Below are 13,372 nucleotides of genomic sequence, written 5' to 3' on the forward strand. Positions count from 1 at the left end.
TGCTACCTTGGAGAACTCCATCTTACTCCCAACACGGTTTTTGCATAAATGTCCTTCCTCACATGGAATGTGGGTAAGTCCTCCTGTCACCTGCCCTCTTCCATGTCTAAGAGATAAATTCTTTTTCTTGCTTCTATGTTGTTCATGGGCAGGACTTTTTCCAGGAAACTTTCCCTGAAGCTGCTGGGTTGGCTTAGACGCCATTTCCTGGGACCCTTAGCGTCTCTGTGACGATGCTGTGCTGTCGCCATCAGTCTACTTGCCTTTTCTTCCTGTTCGACTGGGACCCTCGAATTGGGTCTTGGGCCTTTTCTCCTCATTTTTGTACTTGACACCATTTCTAGCATGTGGTGGTGGTGTGGTGGTGTGGAACTGGCTCAGTCATATCTGACTCTTTTCAACCCTATGGACTGTAGCCCACCAGGCTCTTCTGTCCAAGGAATCCTCCAGGCAAGAATACTGGAGTGGGTAGCCATTCCCTTCTCCAGGGGATTTTGCCAACACAGGCATTGAACCTTGGGCGTGGTAGGTGCTTAATAAATTTTCAGCATAGAATTGTGCAATTAAGACTTCACTTATCTAGGCCTTAATTCAGAGGACAATGGAGGGGAGTTGAAAGACTTTCCAGAAGTGGGGTGGCATGAAATAATATTGATATTTCTTAGTGAAATTCTACTTACAAGAGTTTTTTTAACAATGTTTTAAAGAGGAGTTTTCCTGCTTGGAAAGTGTGCAAAGCTTTAGCCACCTTCAGAGAACATAAAGACATCTTTATTATGAGTTGGCATCTAGAGGGAAAATAATCTGTCCTGCTCTTGGTGGGCCTCTTCAGAAACATCAGAAACCTTATGAGACACGATTCCTGGGAGCTGAAAAGAGCAGGTTTGTTGGGAAGATTAAAGTCCCTACTCTTGCCTTCTTGATTTTGGGGTCATTTGGAAGGGAAGTCTTAGTCTTCTGTTCTTTTCCATCACAATGATTTATAAATTTATCATGCTTCAGATGTACTTGGAAACCTTGTTATGAATGCAGATCCCCAGGTTCAAAACTCTGAAGCCTTAGATGTTGGGTGAGCCTGGAACATGGCTTTTAAATAAGCTTCCCAGTGGATTCAGATACTGAAAATCTAATGATCATACTTTGAGGAAAAGAAAGAAACAGCATGGTAAACTGAAAAATAAAAATTCCCTCTGGACACTTATAGAAATCAGGGCTCAGAAACCCTGAAAGGTACTTGAGCCAATTATATAAATCATATGCAGAGACTTGATCCCCTCAAATTCCTAGCTGGGGATATGTTAAAGATGATCCTAGAACATACTACAAATATCTGACTTTTCTGGGTTGAAATCAGGATTTATGCTGGTCTTCAGATAATGTGTAACATAGTCAGGGTTTGCAGTGAGAACAGAGAATGGGTCCTGAGTGCATGTATCCTTGACAGCTGAGCATTGGTTCTCCAGCTCCTTTCGCATGGCCCCCATCCCATGTGACTGCTGCTCTGCATCTCACTGTTCTCCCCACCCACCTTGTATTTCCTCCCAGCCTTAGGGTACCTTTTGTGTGTTAAGTCCAGCCTGTTCATTTCCAGGGCCAATTTATCCCCAAAAGATGTGACTGTGTTTTCCAGAATTTCAGCCTCACCAGGGTATACAAATAGATTCCCAAGGTAAAGGACTTTGTCGTTTATGCTATAGTTGCTTTGATAGCATTTGGATTTTAACCTTACTCATTGGAAGTATGGTTATCAGGGGATTGGGGGAAGAAAAAATTGGGAGATTGAGATTGACATATACACACTATTATATGTAAAATAGATAACTAATAAGGACCTACCGTGTAGCACAGGGAGCTCTACTCAGTACTCTGTAATATGCTTTAGGGGAAGATAAACTAAAAAAGAGTGGATGTATGTGTATGTTCAGCATTCACTTTGCTGTGCGCCTGAAACTAACACAACATTGTAAATCGACTACGCTCCAGCCAAAGTTTAAACAAATCATCCAAGTCAATGATGATTAAACCACGCTTTAGCTGTGTTGGGAGTCTCCATGGAACTGGTCTCCTCTTATGATGGCCAGTGCACGTATCAAATGTCATATTTTCAAATAGCATGATTCCTAAGTGGTTGCATTCCCCTTGATATGGTTTCTAAGCTTTATTTAATGTAATGCATGATAGTTTCTACGTTTTTCTGGGAAATGTTTTAGAAGCAGTGCTTTAGCTATCTGTCTGTCCTGGCTCCACTACAGTGCCTGCCAAGAAAAAGTTTGTTCACCAGCTGGAGAGTGTATTATTACACCAAAGAAGTCTGGAACCCACATTTAACTTTTGGTGCAATATCTCCCTAAGACTTCTGTACAGGAAGGATATAGAGATTTTTCACCACCCCTCCAAAGATGAACAGGTTAATGTTTTTTAAATTTTACTTATTTTTAATTGAAGAATAATTGCTTTACAGTATTGGTTTGGTTTCTGCCATACTTCAGCATGAATTAGCCACAGGTATACGCATGGCTCTTAAACCTCCCTCCCACCTCCTGTCCTTTTCCACCCCTGCAGGTGGTACCGAACCCTGACTTGAGCCCCTGCATCACGCAGCACAGTTTTATTGGCTGTCAGTTGGCACATGGTAGTGTACGTGCTTCCGTGCTCTCTCCTTCCTCCCCTGGCCTATGTCCGTAAGTCTTGAACAGGTTAACATTTTAAGATTGAACTTTGTATGAAGAATACAATGAAAACTTGACTTATTTTTAAGCTGAGAACTGTCTAACATCAGATGGGTATGTTGGGAAGATGAAGAAAGGCTGGTTCTTTCCTGGACCCTGGGAAATGCTGGTGTGCAGTTGCCTGGGGCGGTGGTGACCAACAGAACGCTGAGATCGTTCCAGATCATCCAAGGAGGAGAGCTTGCCTTTGCTTTTGTGTCATACATTTGTGAGATCTGTTTTTGCTTTCATTTTCTAGAATGGGTTCAATTTAATAAAAATGCACCTTAATTTTTGTCCCATTTGTCTTAGGTAGGGGTCTCTTAGAGCAGAGTCAGGTTGAGGGTTCTTGTGCAAGTGACTCATTGAAAGGAAACCTTTAGGAGAAGGAGAATGAAGGATGCATGACAGGGCAGGAAAAGAAAACTAAGTAAGGATGTTGTCTTGATTCAAGTTTAGCTGTAACCTTGCTTCACGGGCTTGTGCACAAATTGCGTGACAAATGTGAGTCCCCTTTCTTTCTTGAAATCCTACCTTTTGTATTCCTGAGTCATGCCTAACCTCCATCTACTGGGGTGTAGCAGTGGTCAGTGATGTAGTTTGGATGAGGTTGATACCAACCAGGATTCTTGGTCTCCTTAATAGAAATTGATGAGAGGCCAGAGAGGAAATTCAGGCAAGGCTTTTTGGGGGCTCCTGCTGCAACAAGGGTGAGTGAGAACAAGTAACAAGTTCCCTTGCTCACTTGCTTCACAAGATGCTGAGAGCTACTTCCTTGTACAGGGTGAGGGTAGGGGGAGTGTCCAGGGGTCAGGCAGGAGGGGTGGCTTAGGTGATTTGCCCACCCCTTAAGTGGTATTGAGTTTTGGGGGCATGTGCAGTTTTTGCTTTTGCTCCTGACACCCCATGTTTGTCCCTGGCTCTTCAGAAGTGGCAGTAAAGGATTTTTGGTCTTTTTGTATCCTTTGTCCATAATGTGACCCAACTGTGCATGCATGCAATTATTTTTCGTCCCTTATGGTTGCTTTGTGTTTTGTTGCTGGAGGAGTGGTATGTCCAGGTGCCAGCAAAGCAGGAAAGGGTCCTAGGTCCCAGCCTGTCTCAAGGTGGCTTCCATTCTGCTGCAGACAGCCCTCTGGAGGAGGCAGCTTCTGACAGCCTAGTGCTTATGTCAGGGCGGGTTCAGTGGCCTTCAGAAGGGCGTCTGGGGCATGGAAAACAGCCACTCCATCTACTGTCCTTTTAAATGTTGTTTAGTATGGGATATTTTCCACCAGCCACCATGAGCCAGAACTTTTCTGGTCACTACCACACAGCTGAGCGTCCTAAAGTCTCTACGTTGAATGATGGCATTTTGATTAAGAAGTTAGACTGTCAGCATCATGTTACCTAACAATTCGGACTTTATTCTAAGATAGCTCTTCTCTCTCCAGCACCCATGCCAGCTTTTTCTGGTGAGGGTGGCATTGTGAAGCTGGCTTATACCTTCAGGAGAAAAAGGTAGGATGACATTGACTTGCTCACTACCTTCCGTGAGCAAGCTGCTCTTAAAGATCACATAGGGCTGCAGTGGATCAGAAATCAGGGGAAGATGGAAGATGCTTTTCCTTGCCAGTAGTCATATAAGATGACTATGTTTTCTGGGCTTGGCACATGGATATTTTCAGTCAATCATACTTGTGTAGGCTTTTCAGAGGCTTTCTTGCTGGATCCATGTGCCTATAACCTCCCTTCTTGGGGATAATGCCCTCTATTCCTCTAGCCTCCCCTCGCTCCCCACCCCCACCCCATGGTCCTCTTGTGCAGGAGTCACGATGCCTCCAAGTTGGTCTCTTTCTTGTAGAATACACATCTGGTCCACAGGAAACACACTCATGCATTCTTTTTCCTTGCAACCCAGATGGGCAAACTGTGCACAGCAGCAACCTTTTCTCCCCTGCCAACACATCTGGCCAGCCTGTCACTTTTGCTGTCTGAGTTTGCAGACCAGAGATAGACAGTCCATTGTGCTTATATAACTTCAGGATACTGATATCAAGTTCTGTTGGGAGTCCTTTTGAAGCCACTATCTTATTTTTCCTCACTAGTTTATCATCAGTTCAGTTCAGTCGCTCAGTCATGTCTGACTCTTTGTGACCCCATGGAGTGCAGCATGCCAGGCTTCCCTGTCCATCACCAACTCCCAGAACCTACTCAAACTCATGTCCATGGAGTCAGTGATGCCATCCAACTATCTTATCCTCTGTCGTCCCCTTCTCCTCCTGCCCCCAATCCCTCCCAGCATCAGGGTCTTTTCCAATGAGTCAGTTCTTCGCATCAGTGGCCAAAGTATTGGAGTTTCAGCTTCAGCATCAGTTCTTCCAATGAATATTCAAGACTGATTTCCTTTAGGATGGACTGGTTGGATCTCCTTGCAGTCCAAGGGACTCTCAAGAGTCTTCTCCAACACCACAGTTCAAAAGCATCAGTTCTTTGGCACTCAGCTTTCTTTATCATGGCAATTTTCTTTTTTTTTGGGGGGGGGGTTATCTTTCCATTTATTTGTGTTTTCTTTGATTTCTTCCATCAGTGTTTTATTTTTTTTTATTTTATTTTTAAACTTTACATAATTGTATTAGTTTTGCCAAATTTTCAAATATGTAATAAAGGTAAAAAGTTTTCTATGTAATAAAGTTAAAAAGTTTTCAAATATGTAATAAAATTAAAAAGTGAATATTTGTACACCTACCACTTACTACAGCATTGTACAGTGCTCATTTTATTGCACAGGTGTCCATTTATTAATCCCTTTATTCATCCACCAATTCATCTTATTCTGATACATTTTAAAAATAAATTTCAGACAATCTGTATATGTCCATATGAACAGCTCAGCATGTATATCATTATCTAACGTTCAGCATATGTTTATGTTTTTTATTGTAAAATTTACATGCAATGAAATGTACATATCAGATGTACTTATATTGAGTTTTGAGAAATGCATACACCTGAGTGATCCAAAGTCCCATGAAGATATAGACATCATCCAAAAAATTTCTCTCGTATTTCTTCAATGTTGATTCCCACACAACTTGCCTACCAGAACCAAACACTTTTTTGTTTTATTTATCCAATATAGGCCAGATTTGGTGTTCTAGAACCTGAGATAAATGAAAACATCCAGTATGTATTCCTTTGTGTGTGGATTCTCTTACTTAACATGTTTCTGAGACACACATTGTTGTTTTGTGTCATTAATGAAGCGTATTTTCTTTTATGACTGTAGCATATTTTGTCTTCTGAATGATGGGTGTGTAGACTATTTTCTGTTTTTGACTAATATGAATAAAGTAAAGCTTCTGTCTAGGCTTGAGCTGAAGAGAGAAACTTATTTTAACCCTTCTGTCTTAGTTATGGGAGAATAAAGTGGGGCTGAGTTGCAATATGAGAACAGTTCTCCCCAAATAAGTTTCCTCACAAGCTCTATAATCCCTAAGTTGCTCAATCCTTTTAAGCCTTCATTGAGGGCCAGTCATCAGATTGATTCTATGCTACGTCCTTTGAAAACAACATTCATTCTGTTTGACAGCCCACCTTTGTACCTGATATGGTATCTTGGTTCCTCAGTTGAAAGTTCCCATTTAGCAAATTCTGGGACTCATTATTCCTTGAGTTTCAACAGAAATAAAGAGCTGCTTTGGTAGAGAGGGACTAAGGAGGTTGTAGAGGCTGAATGTTTCAGAGAATCTGGAGAGCAGGGATTTTCTCACAGCTGCCATGCCTGTCAAGTTGTACCCTAGGCATGAGTTTCTCACATGGCGTCAAACGACAAAACCAACTGAGGGGCTGCTCGCACGTCTAGTGTCTTGCTGGAAGAGGCTGTTGAATTCCTTGCATCATGAGTTTTTTGATGAGAATGACCTCCATCAGTCACTGCCAGGGAAGATAGCCACGAACGGTGGGGTAATGGATTGCATGATTTTCTTTGGTCGTGTGACAGGCGTGGAAGTGGTGCCCTTGCCGCCCTTGCATGGTGAATGGCTGCAGTGCTACTCTGGGGATGAAGCTCTATGGGGGTGCAGATGCAGGCATCCTCAACGGTGCGGCGTATGGACGGGCCCATGCTGAGGGAAGTCTGCAACATTACCGTCTTATTTTAAGTTAGAAGACATTATAGATTCACGTCCCATTTTAGCATGTAAATTTGCCAAGAATTTCAGTTAACCTTGTAAACTGGGTTCACTAATCCCAAAATATTGGGAGAGTTAGCTAAAGTATATTGAATATAAAGAAATACAAGAGCGCATTCAGATTTAGATGTTCAGTAAAAAGAAGAGACGAAGAAAGCTGAACAAATTTAGCTGAAAAGCTAATAAAATTATATTTCTTCTGTGATAGGATACAGGAAATGGAATGAGACTTTCAAGCCACTGGAGGATGGGATCAGAGACGTAACTGCTAAATTAAATACTCAGCACATTTGCTATTGACAGAGAATGTGGTTCTCTTTAAAGTCCAGTTAATATCAAGGAAATAACTCAATAATTTTCTCTTTTTCTTAGTCCCAAATTTGATCTGGTGAACATTTGATCAAAACTTGAGATTGTCTCTCAAAGTTTCCCTCAGTTATTGTGGAACAAGATTTGATTTCATTTATTTTTGTAGGTTATGATTTATTTTTATAAATACACAATTAAATAAAAATGTACCTAATATGAAAATCATGACTCATATAAACCTATGTTTCTTTCAGGGAGAAACACTAATAAGGTTCTAAATATTCCCAGTGTAGCCTCATTTATAATCTTGAAAATCCTTAGACAATTTCTGATTGTTTTTGCTATTGATAAATGCTTGCCTGGGTTTAAAATAAATGTCCAGATCCTCAGTAAGGTATTTGGATTAAAAGATAAGTTATAGAAAAGTTATCATGGTGCCTAAGAAAACGGTATGAAAATAACAGGTACTTAGTTAAGTGAATTGTTATTTTTAAAATCTTACCCTTCTCAAAATTAAAAATATTGACAACAAGCTATACAACAGATGGAAGTAATTAATCAGATAAAATCACAGCAGCAATAAAAATGAAGGTATAAATACAAGGTTAAGCTAAGTGTAAAATTAAATGCAGAATGTACACTGTAAGATCCTGGGTGAATGGTGCCAATATTTACCTCTGAACTGTCTGGCAACCAAAAAAGAGAAAAACAATCAAGGCACAAAGTTCATGTATCTGTCAAATTAGACAAATCAGTTGTTCAAAGGAAGAAATCTCTTATTAATCGGTGAGATTGATTTTTACCCACAGGTTATTCTTAAGTTGACATAAAGTACTGTTATGAATGATGTTCTCAACAGTAACTGTATAAAACATTTCTCTGTGTAAGGGGATGGTATAATAATATGTGACTTAGTAAAACAGTTTTTAATTTTTCCTTGAGGAAATAAGGTGCAGAGAAGAAGTTGGCATATATATATGAAAGTTGTTCAGTCGTGTCTGACTCTTTGTGACCCCATGAACTGTAGCCTGCCAGGCTCCTTTGTCTATGGAATTCTCCAGGCAAGAATACTGGACTGGTAGCCATTCTCTACTCCAGGGGATCTTCCTAACCCAGGGATAGAACCCAGGTGTCCGGCGTTGGAAGTTCTTTACCATCTGAGCGTCAGAGAAGCACCCCACACACACAAATATGCATGCATGTGTGTGTGTGTGTTTATACTTCTGTAGCGGAATGGTTCAGCCTGAGGATAAGTTGTTTTGAATGTTAGAGGAGTAGATGGTTTACTTTTTCTTCATGCAATTTTCTAGAAATACTTCCCTTGACCAAAATTTTGGTAAGTCCTGAGTGTCAGTGCATTTGAGTTTATACTTTCTGACAAGCACTTGGACTGAAAATAATTTTTCATACTTAACTATGGTTTCAGTGTTTTGCTGCTCTTTGGATAATGTTGACATTCTTTCATGAAATTTGAAATAGGTGAAAACCTTACTTCACCAGGCTGAGAAGAGACCCAAGGGCAGCGACATGATTTTCCTTAGAAAGGAAAACAGAATCCACACCACTTCATGAACAAATGGCTACCTTGGTCTCTCAACTTGACTTCACAGGTCAAGGCCACTCTAATTTTGATCTGTTATGAAGAAGAACCAGCAGAGTTACCATGGAATGTTTAAATTTTTATAGAAAATTTCTCAGTTGAATTATTCAAGACAAAACAGGTTTTAAAATGTACCTATTAGTAGCTGAACTGGGCTAACTTGCCATATGGAATTACTGTCAACACTGAGAGTGATTACCTTGGTTCTTCAGCTCTGGAGAAGTTGCTAACCTGCCTTTCTTGCTAATAGATATTACAAACCAGGCATAATGACTATGAAAGTCATGCTTAGAGTAAAATAGTTTGGGATGGAAACTTGACTATTTAAAAGTGTGAAAATTTCCACTAAAAGAAACATTTATATCCCCTCTGATACAGCAAACGTACCAGGCAAACTCCATTTAAAGATAGCTCTGATCAAGGAACAGTTTTAAAATGTGCTTTCTTCTTGGACTCAGGTAATAACAAAGTCAGGTTTAGGACAAATATTTAGGATCAGCCTCAGTCTTGCTGTCTGAGAAACATTCATAGTAATAAGCCAGCTAAACAGTCAATCGACTACCACACTAGTCTCGATTTCTCTCTTCAATGATCTCTAAATATGTGATAAATGATAAATCCTACAACTATTATTTTTAATGCCAAAAAATGAAGTTGAATCCCTATCTTATGCTATTCACAAAAATTAGCTCAAAATGGGTTAAAGACATAAACATAAGACCTGAAACCATATGCCTTCTAGAAGAAAACATAGGGAAAAGTCTCCCTGGCAATAATTTTTTGAATATGACACCAAGAAAAATACAAGAAGTAAAAGCAAAACAAGTGGGGCTACTGAGAACAAAAGCTTTTGAAAAGCAAGAACTTCAGCAAAATGAAAAAGCAACTTGTGGAATGGGAGAAAATATTCTCAAAACATATCTCAGATAAGGGATAATGTCCAAAATATGTAAAAATTAATAGTAATGAAATTGAATCAATAATGAAGAAACTTCCATGAAGACCAGGACCAGATAGCTTCACAAGATAGTTTTACCAAACATTTAAAGAAGAATTAATATCTATCCTTCTCAAACACTTCCAAGAAATTAAGAGGAAGGAGTACTTCAAATTCATTCTATGTGACAGGCAGCAGTTTTATGATAACAAAACCAGACAAAAATATCACAAGAAAGAAAATAATAGGCTGATATCCTGATGAACATAGATGCAAAGATAGTAAAAAAAAATATTAGCTTACAGAATTTAGCAATAGAATAAAGGGATCATGCATCATAATCAAGTGGGTTTATCCCAGAGATGCAAAGATAGTTCAGCATCTGTAAATCAATCAATGTGACACACCACATTAATAAGACAAAACGCAAAAATCATGTAATCATCTCAGAATACAGATAAATCATCTCAGATACAGAAAAATCATTTAATAAACATCCATTTGTGATTAAAAATAAAAAGCTCCCAACACAATTGGTATAAAGGGAACCTAGCTCAGCATAATAAAGTTTCTTTACTTACTGGTGGCTCAGACAGTAAAGAATCTGCCTGCAATGTGGGAGACCCAGGTTTGATCCCTGGGTTGGGAAGATCCTCTGGATAAGGAAATGGCAACCCACTCCAGTATTCTTGCTGTAAAATCCTATGGACAGAGGAGCCTGGTAGTCTGCAGTCGATGGGTCACAGAGTCGGACACGACTGGGCAACTAACACTTTCACTTTCACATGACAAACTCACAGCTAACATTATACTCAAGATTAAGTTGAAAGTTTTTCCTCTAAGGACAGGAACAAAACAAAGATGCTCACTGTCATCACTTTTATTCAACATAGTACTAGAAATCTTAGCCACAGCAATCAGACGAGAAAAACAAACCATAAAAGGAAGCCAGATTGGAAAGGAAGAAGTGAAACTATTTGCAGACAACATGATACAACTCAACATAAAAATCCAATTAGAAACTGGGAAGGCAACCTCAACAGGCATTTTTCCATTGAAGATATACAGATGGCCAACACACACATGAAAAGATGTTCAACATCACTGATCATCAGAGAAAAGTAAATCAAAACCACAATTGTGTTGTGAAGATACTACTTCACACCTGTCAGAATGGCTGTCATCAAATAGACAAGAGACGATGAGTATCAGTGAGGATATAGTGAAAAGGGAACTCGTGCACTGTAGGAGTTTAAATTGGTGCAGCCACAATGGAAAATAGCAGGGAAGTTCCTCAAAAAACTAAAAGTAGAACTACCATATGATCCAACAGTTCCATTCTTGTGTAAACCTTTGAACAAAATGAAAATACTACTACAAAACATATATATGCACTTTGGTGTTCATAGCAGAATTATTTACAATAGCCAAGATATGGAAGCAACCTAAGTTGTTTGACAAATGAACAGATGAAGAAAACGTGAATTTGTATATACCCAGTTGCACAAAAAGAATGCACTCTTGTCATTTGTAACAACACAGATAGGCCTGAAGAATATTGTGATGTGTGTTGTATTACACTAGGTGGAATAATTTGAATAGAGAAAGACAAATATTGAATATATTCACTTAGATATGGAATGTAAAAAAGGCCAAACCAATATAACAAAGCATAAACAGACTCAGAGATGCAGAGAACAAACCACTTGTTGCTAGAGGGGATCAGGGATGAAAGTGTGCATTAAATAGGTGAAGAGGATTAAAAGGTACAGCCTTCCAGTTATGAGAGAAATCAGTCACATAGACGTACAGCACAAGGAATACAGTTGAATGATATTATGATTGCCGGGGTCCAGCCCCGGCTGATCCAGGGTATTCGAAGGAGAGACGGCTTAGGCGAGGATCAGGAAACAACTGCTTAATTAAACATTAATTAAGGATATAAAGAGTAATAGAATGAGGATAGCTCAGTAGGAAAATTCAGTGGAGAAAAGAGGCTGAGTAGCTTGGTTTACGCGGGAGACCAATAAAACTTCAAGACAAGACGTTTGCACCACTTACGTAGGCCGCAGGCGTCCTTCCATTCTCCCGAAGGAGAGGAGACACTGAGGCCTCCCCGGTCGGATCTTAGAAGCCCAGGCATAATTAGCAAGCATGGTGGGTTCTGCGCTCCAGATGGAGACTCAGCCAGAATTTGAGAGAAAGAGTGACATGGGGAGACCAAGTTTCGGTGAACAAGGCCTGCACTTTATTTTCCAAAGTAGTTTTTATACCTTAAGTTATTCATAGAGGATAATGGGGGAAGGGGTGGAGTCATGCAAGGACAGCAGTTCCTGGTTCTAATCGAAGCCAGGCTTTCAAACTTATCATATGCAAAAGTTCAGGTGATTGATATCATCTTCTGGCCAGGAGGCCTGTTAACATTTTAAGAAACTTATTTTTCTCTAAAGGTGATTATTCCAAAGTCAGGCACCAGCCTCCAAAAAGGCACTGGACAAAGCTGCATTCCTATAGGGCAAAAGTGAGGTGGGCTCAATCAAGAAAAGAATTAACTCAAGGGTCCAAGGTTACAAATATTGAGGTTACTACTTACATTTCTATACACCCATTATATCAATCAATACACTGCCAAGGACACAGTAGGTACGGAGTATGGAGACTTAGCAGCAAACACTGGCCCAACAAGTGAAAAACCCTTCACCAATACAATTTCTAATCAATCTTTTAACTACTCAAAGGAATCTGTGTTTAGACAGTTTAGAACATCTCCTGCCTCTCACAGCTGGGAGGCTCTGAACAATCACATGTGGCCAGAAAAACCTATTCAGGCAGGCTAGAGGACTTCCAAAGGAGTTTTGTAGGTTGAAACACTGTCACACCCAGGAATTGTTAACTGGAGCTGTAAGCTAACTCTTTTTTCAGAGAGAGGTAGTGGGGGACAGCCCCCCGTAAAGTCAGAGGTGTAGGTGAGAGCACAAAGCAGAAAGTAGGCAGACTCTGGTTTTGGGGGTAGATGCTCGAGAATTTCCAGGGGGACTCCTGAGGCTCGATCCCACCTTTGCGTATGCCGAGCCTCCCTCCTCATGACCTTTGTCATGGGTAGAGTGCCTCACGCTGGCTCCCAGGAGTGATAGAATTCTAGTTGAGCTATTCCAGATCCTGAAAGATGGTGCTGTGGAAAGTGCTGCACTCAATATGCAATATGCACTCAATATGCAATATGCCGGCTCCCAGCATATGATAGCTTTGTATGGTAGGAAATTTATAAAAACACTAAATCAGTATGTTGTAGACCTGAAACTAATATCATATTGTAAGCCCTTTATACTTCAATAAAAAATAATTGGTACAACTTAATAACAAAAAGCCCCAAAACAGTTTGATTAAAAATGGGCCAAGGAACAGAGACATTTTTCCAAAGAAGATACACAAATAGCCAACAGATGCATGAAAAGATGCTCAACATCACTAATCATGAGGGAAATGCAAATCAAAACCATAATGAGATATCACCTCACACCTGTCAGAATGGCCATCATCAAAAAGACAAGAGATAACAAGGGTTGGTGAGAATAATGAGAAAAAGAAATCCCCTTGAACTTTTGGAGGGAATGTAAATTGGTTCTGCCACTACAGAAAACAGTAT

General features: G+C 40.0%; 1 long non-coding RNA gene across 1 annotated transcript; it reads right to left on the minus strand.

Moving 5' to 3' along the window:
- Positions 1-5,209: 5,209 nt before the first annotated feature.
- Positions 5,210-11,982, minus strand: LOC129644567 (uncharacterized). The gene is made up of 2 exons (XR_008710824.1): positions 11,788-11,982; positions 5,210-6,825 (listed from the first exon to the last, which is right to left on the minus strand). It is a non-coding gene; the product is annotated as an uncharacterized LOC129644567 (long non-coding RNA).
- Between the last annotated feature and the right edge of the window lie 1,390 nt (positions 11,983-13,372).

This window comes from Bubalus kerabau, chromosome 2, assembly GCF_029407905.1.
Source record: "Bubalus kerabau isolate K-KA32 ecotype Philippines breed swamp buffalo chromosome 2, PCC_UOA_SB_1v2, whole genome shotgun sequence".
Taxonomy (NCBI): domain Eukaryota; kingdom Metazoa; phylum Chordata; class Mammalia; order Artiodactyla; family Bovidae; genus Bubalus; species Bubalus kerabau.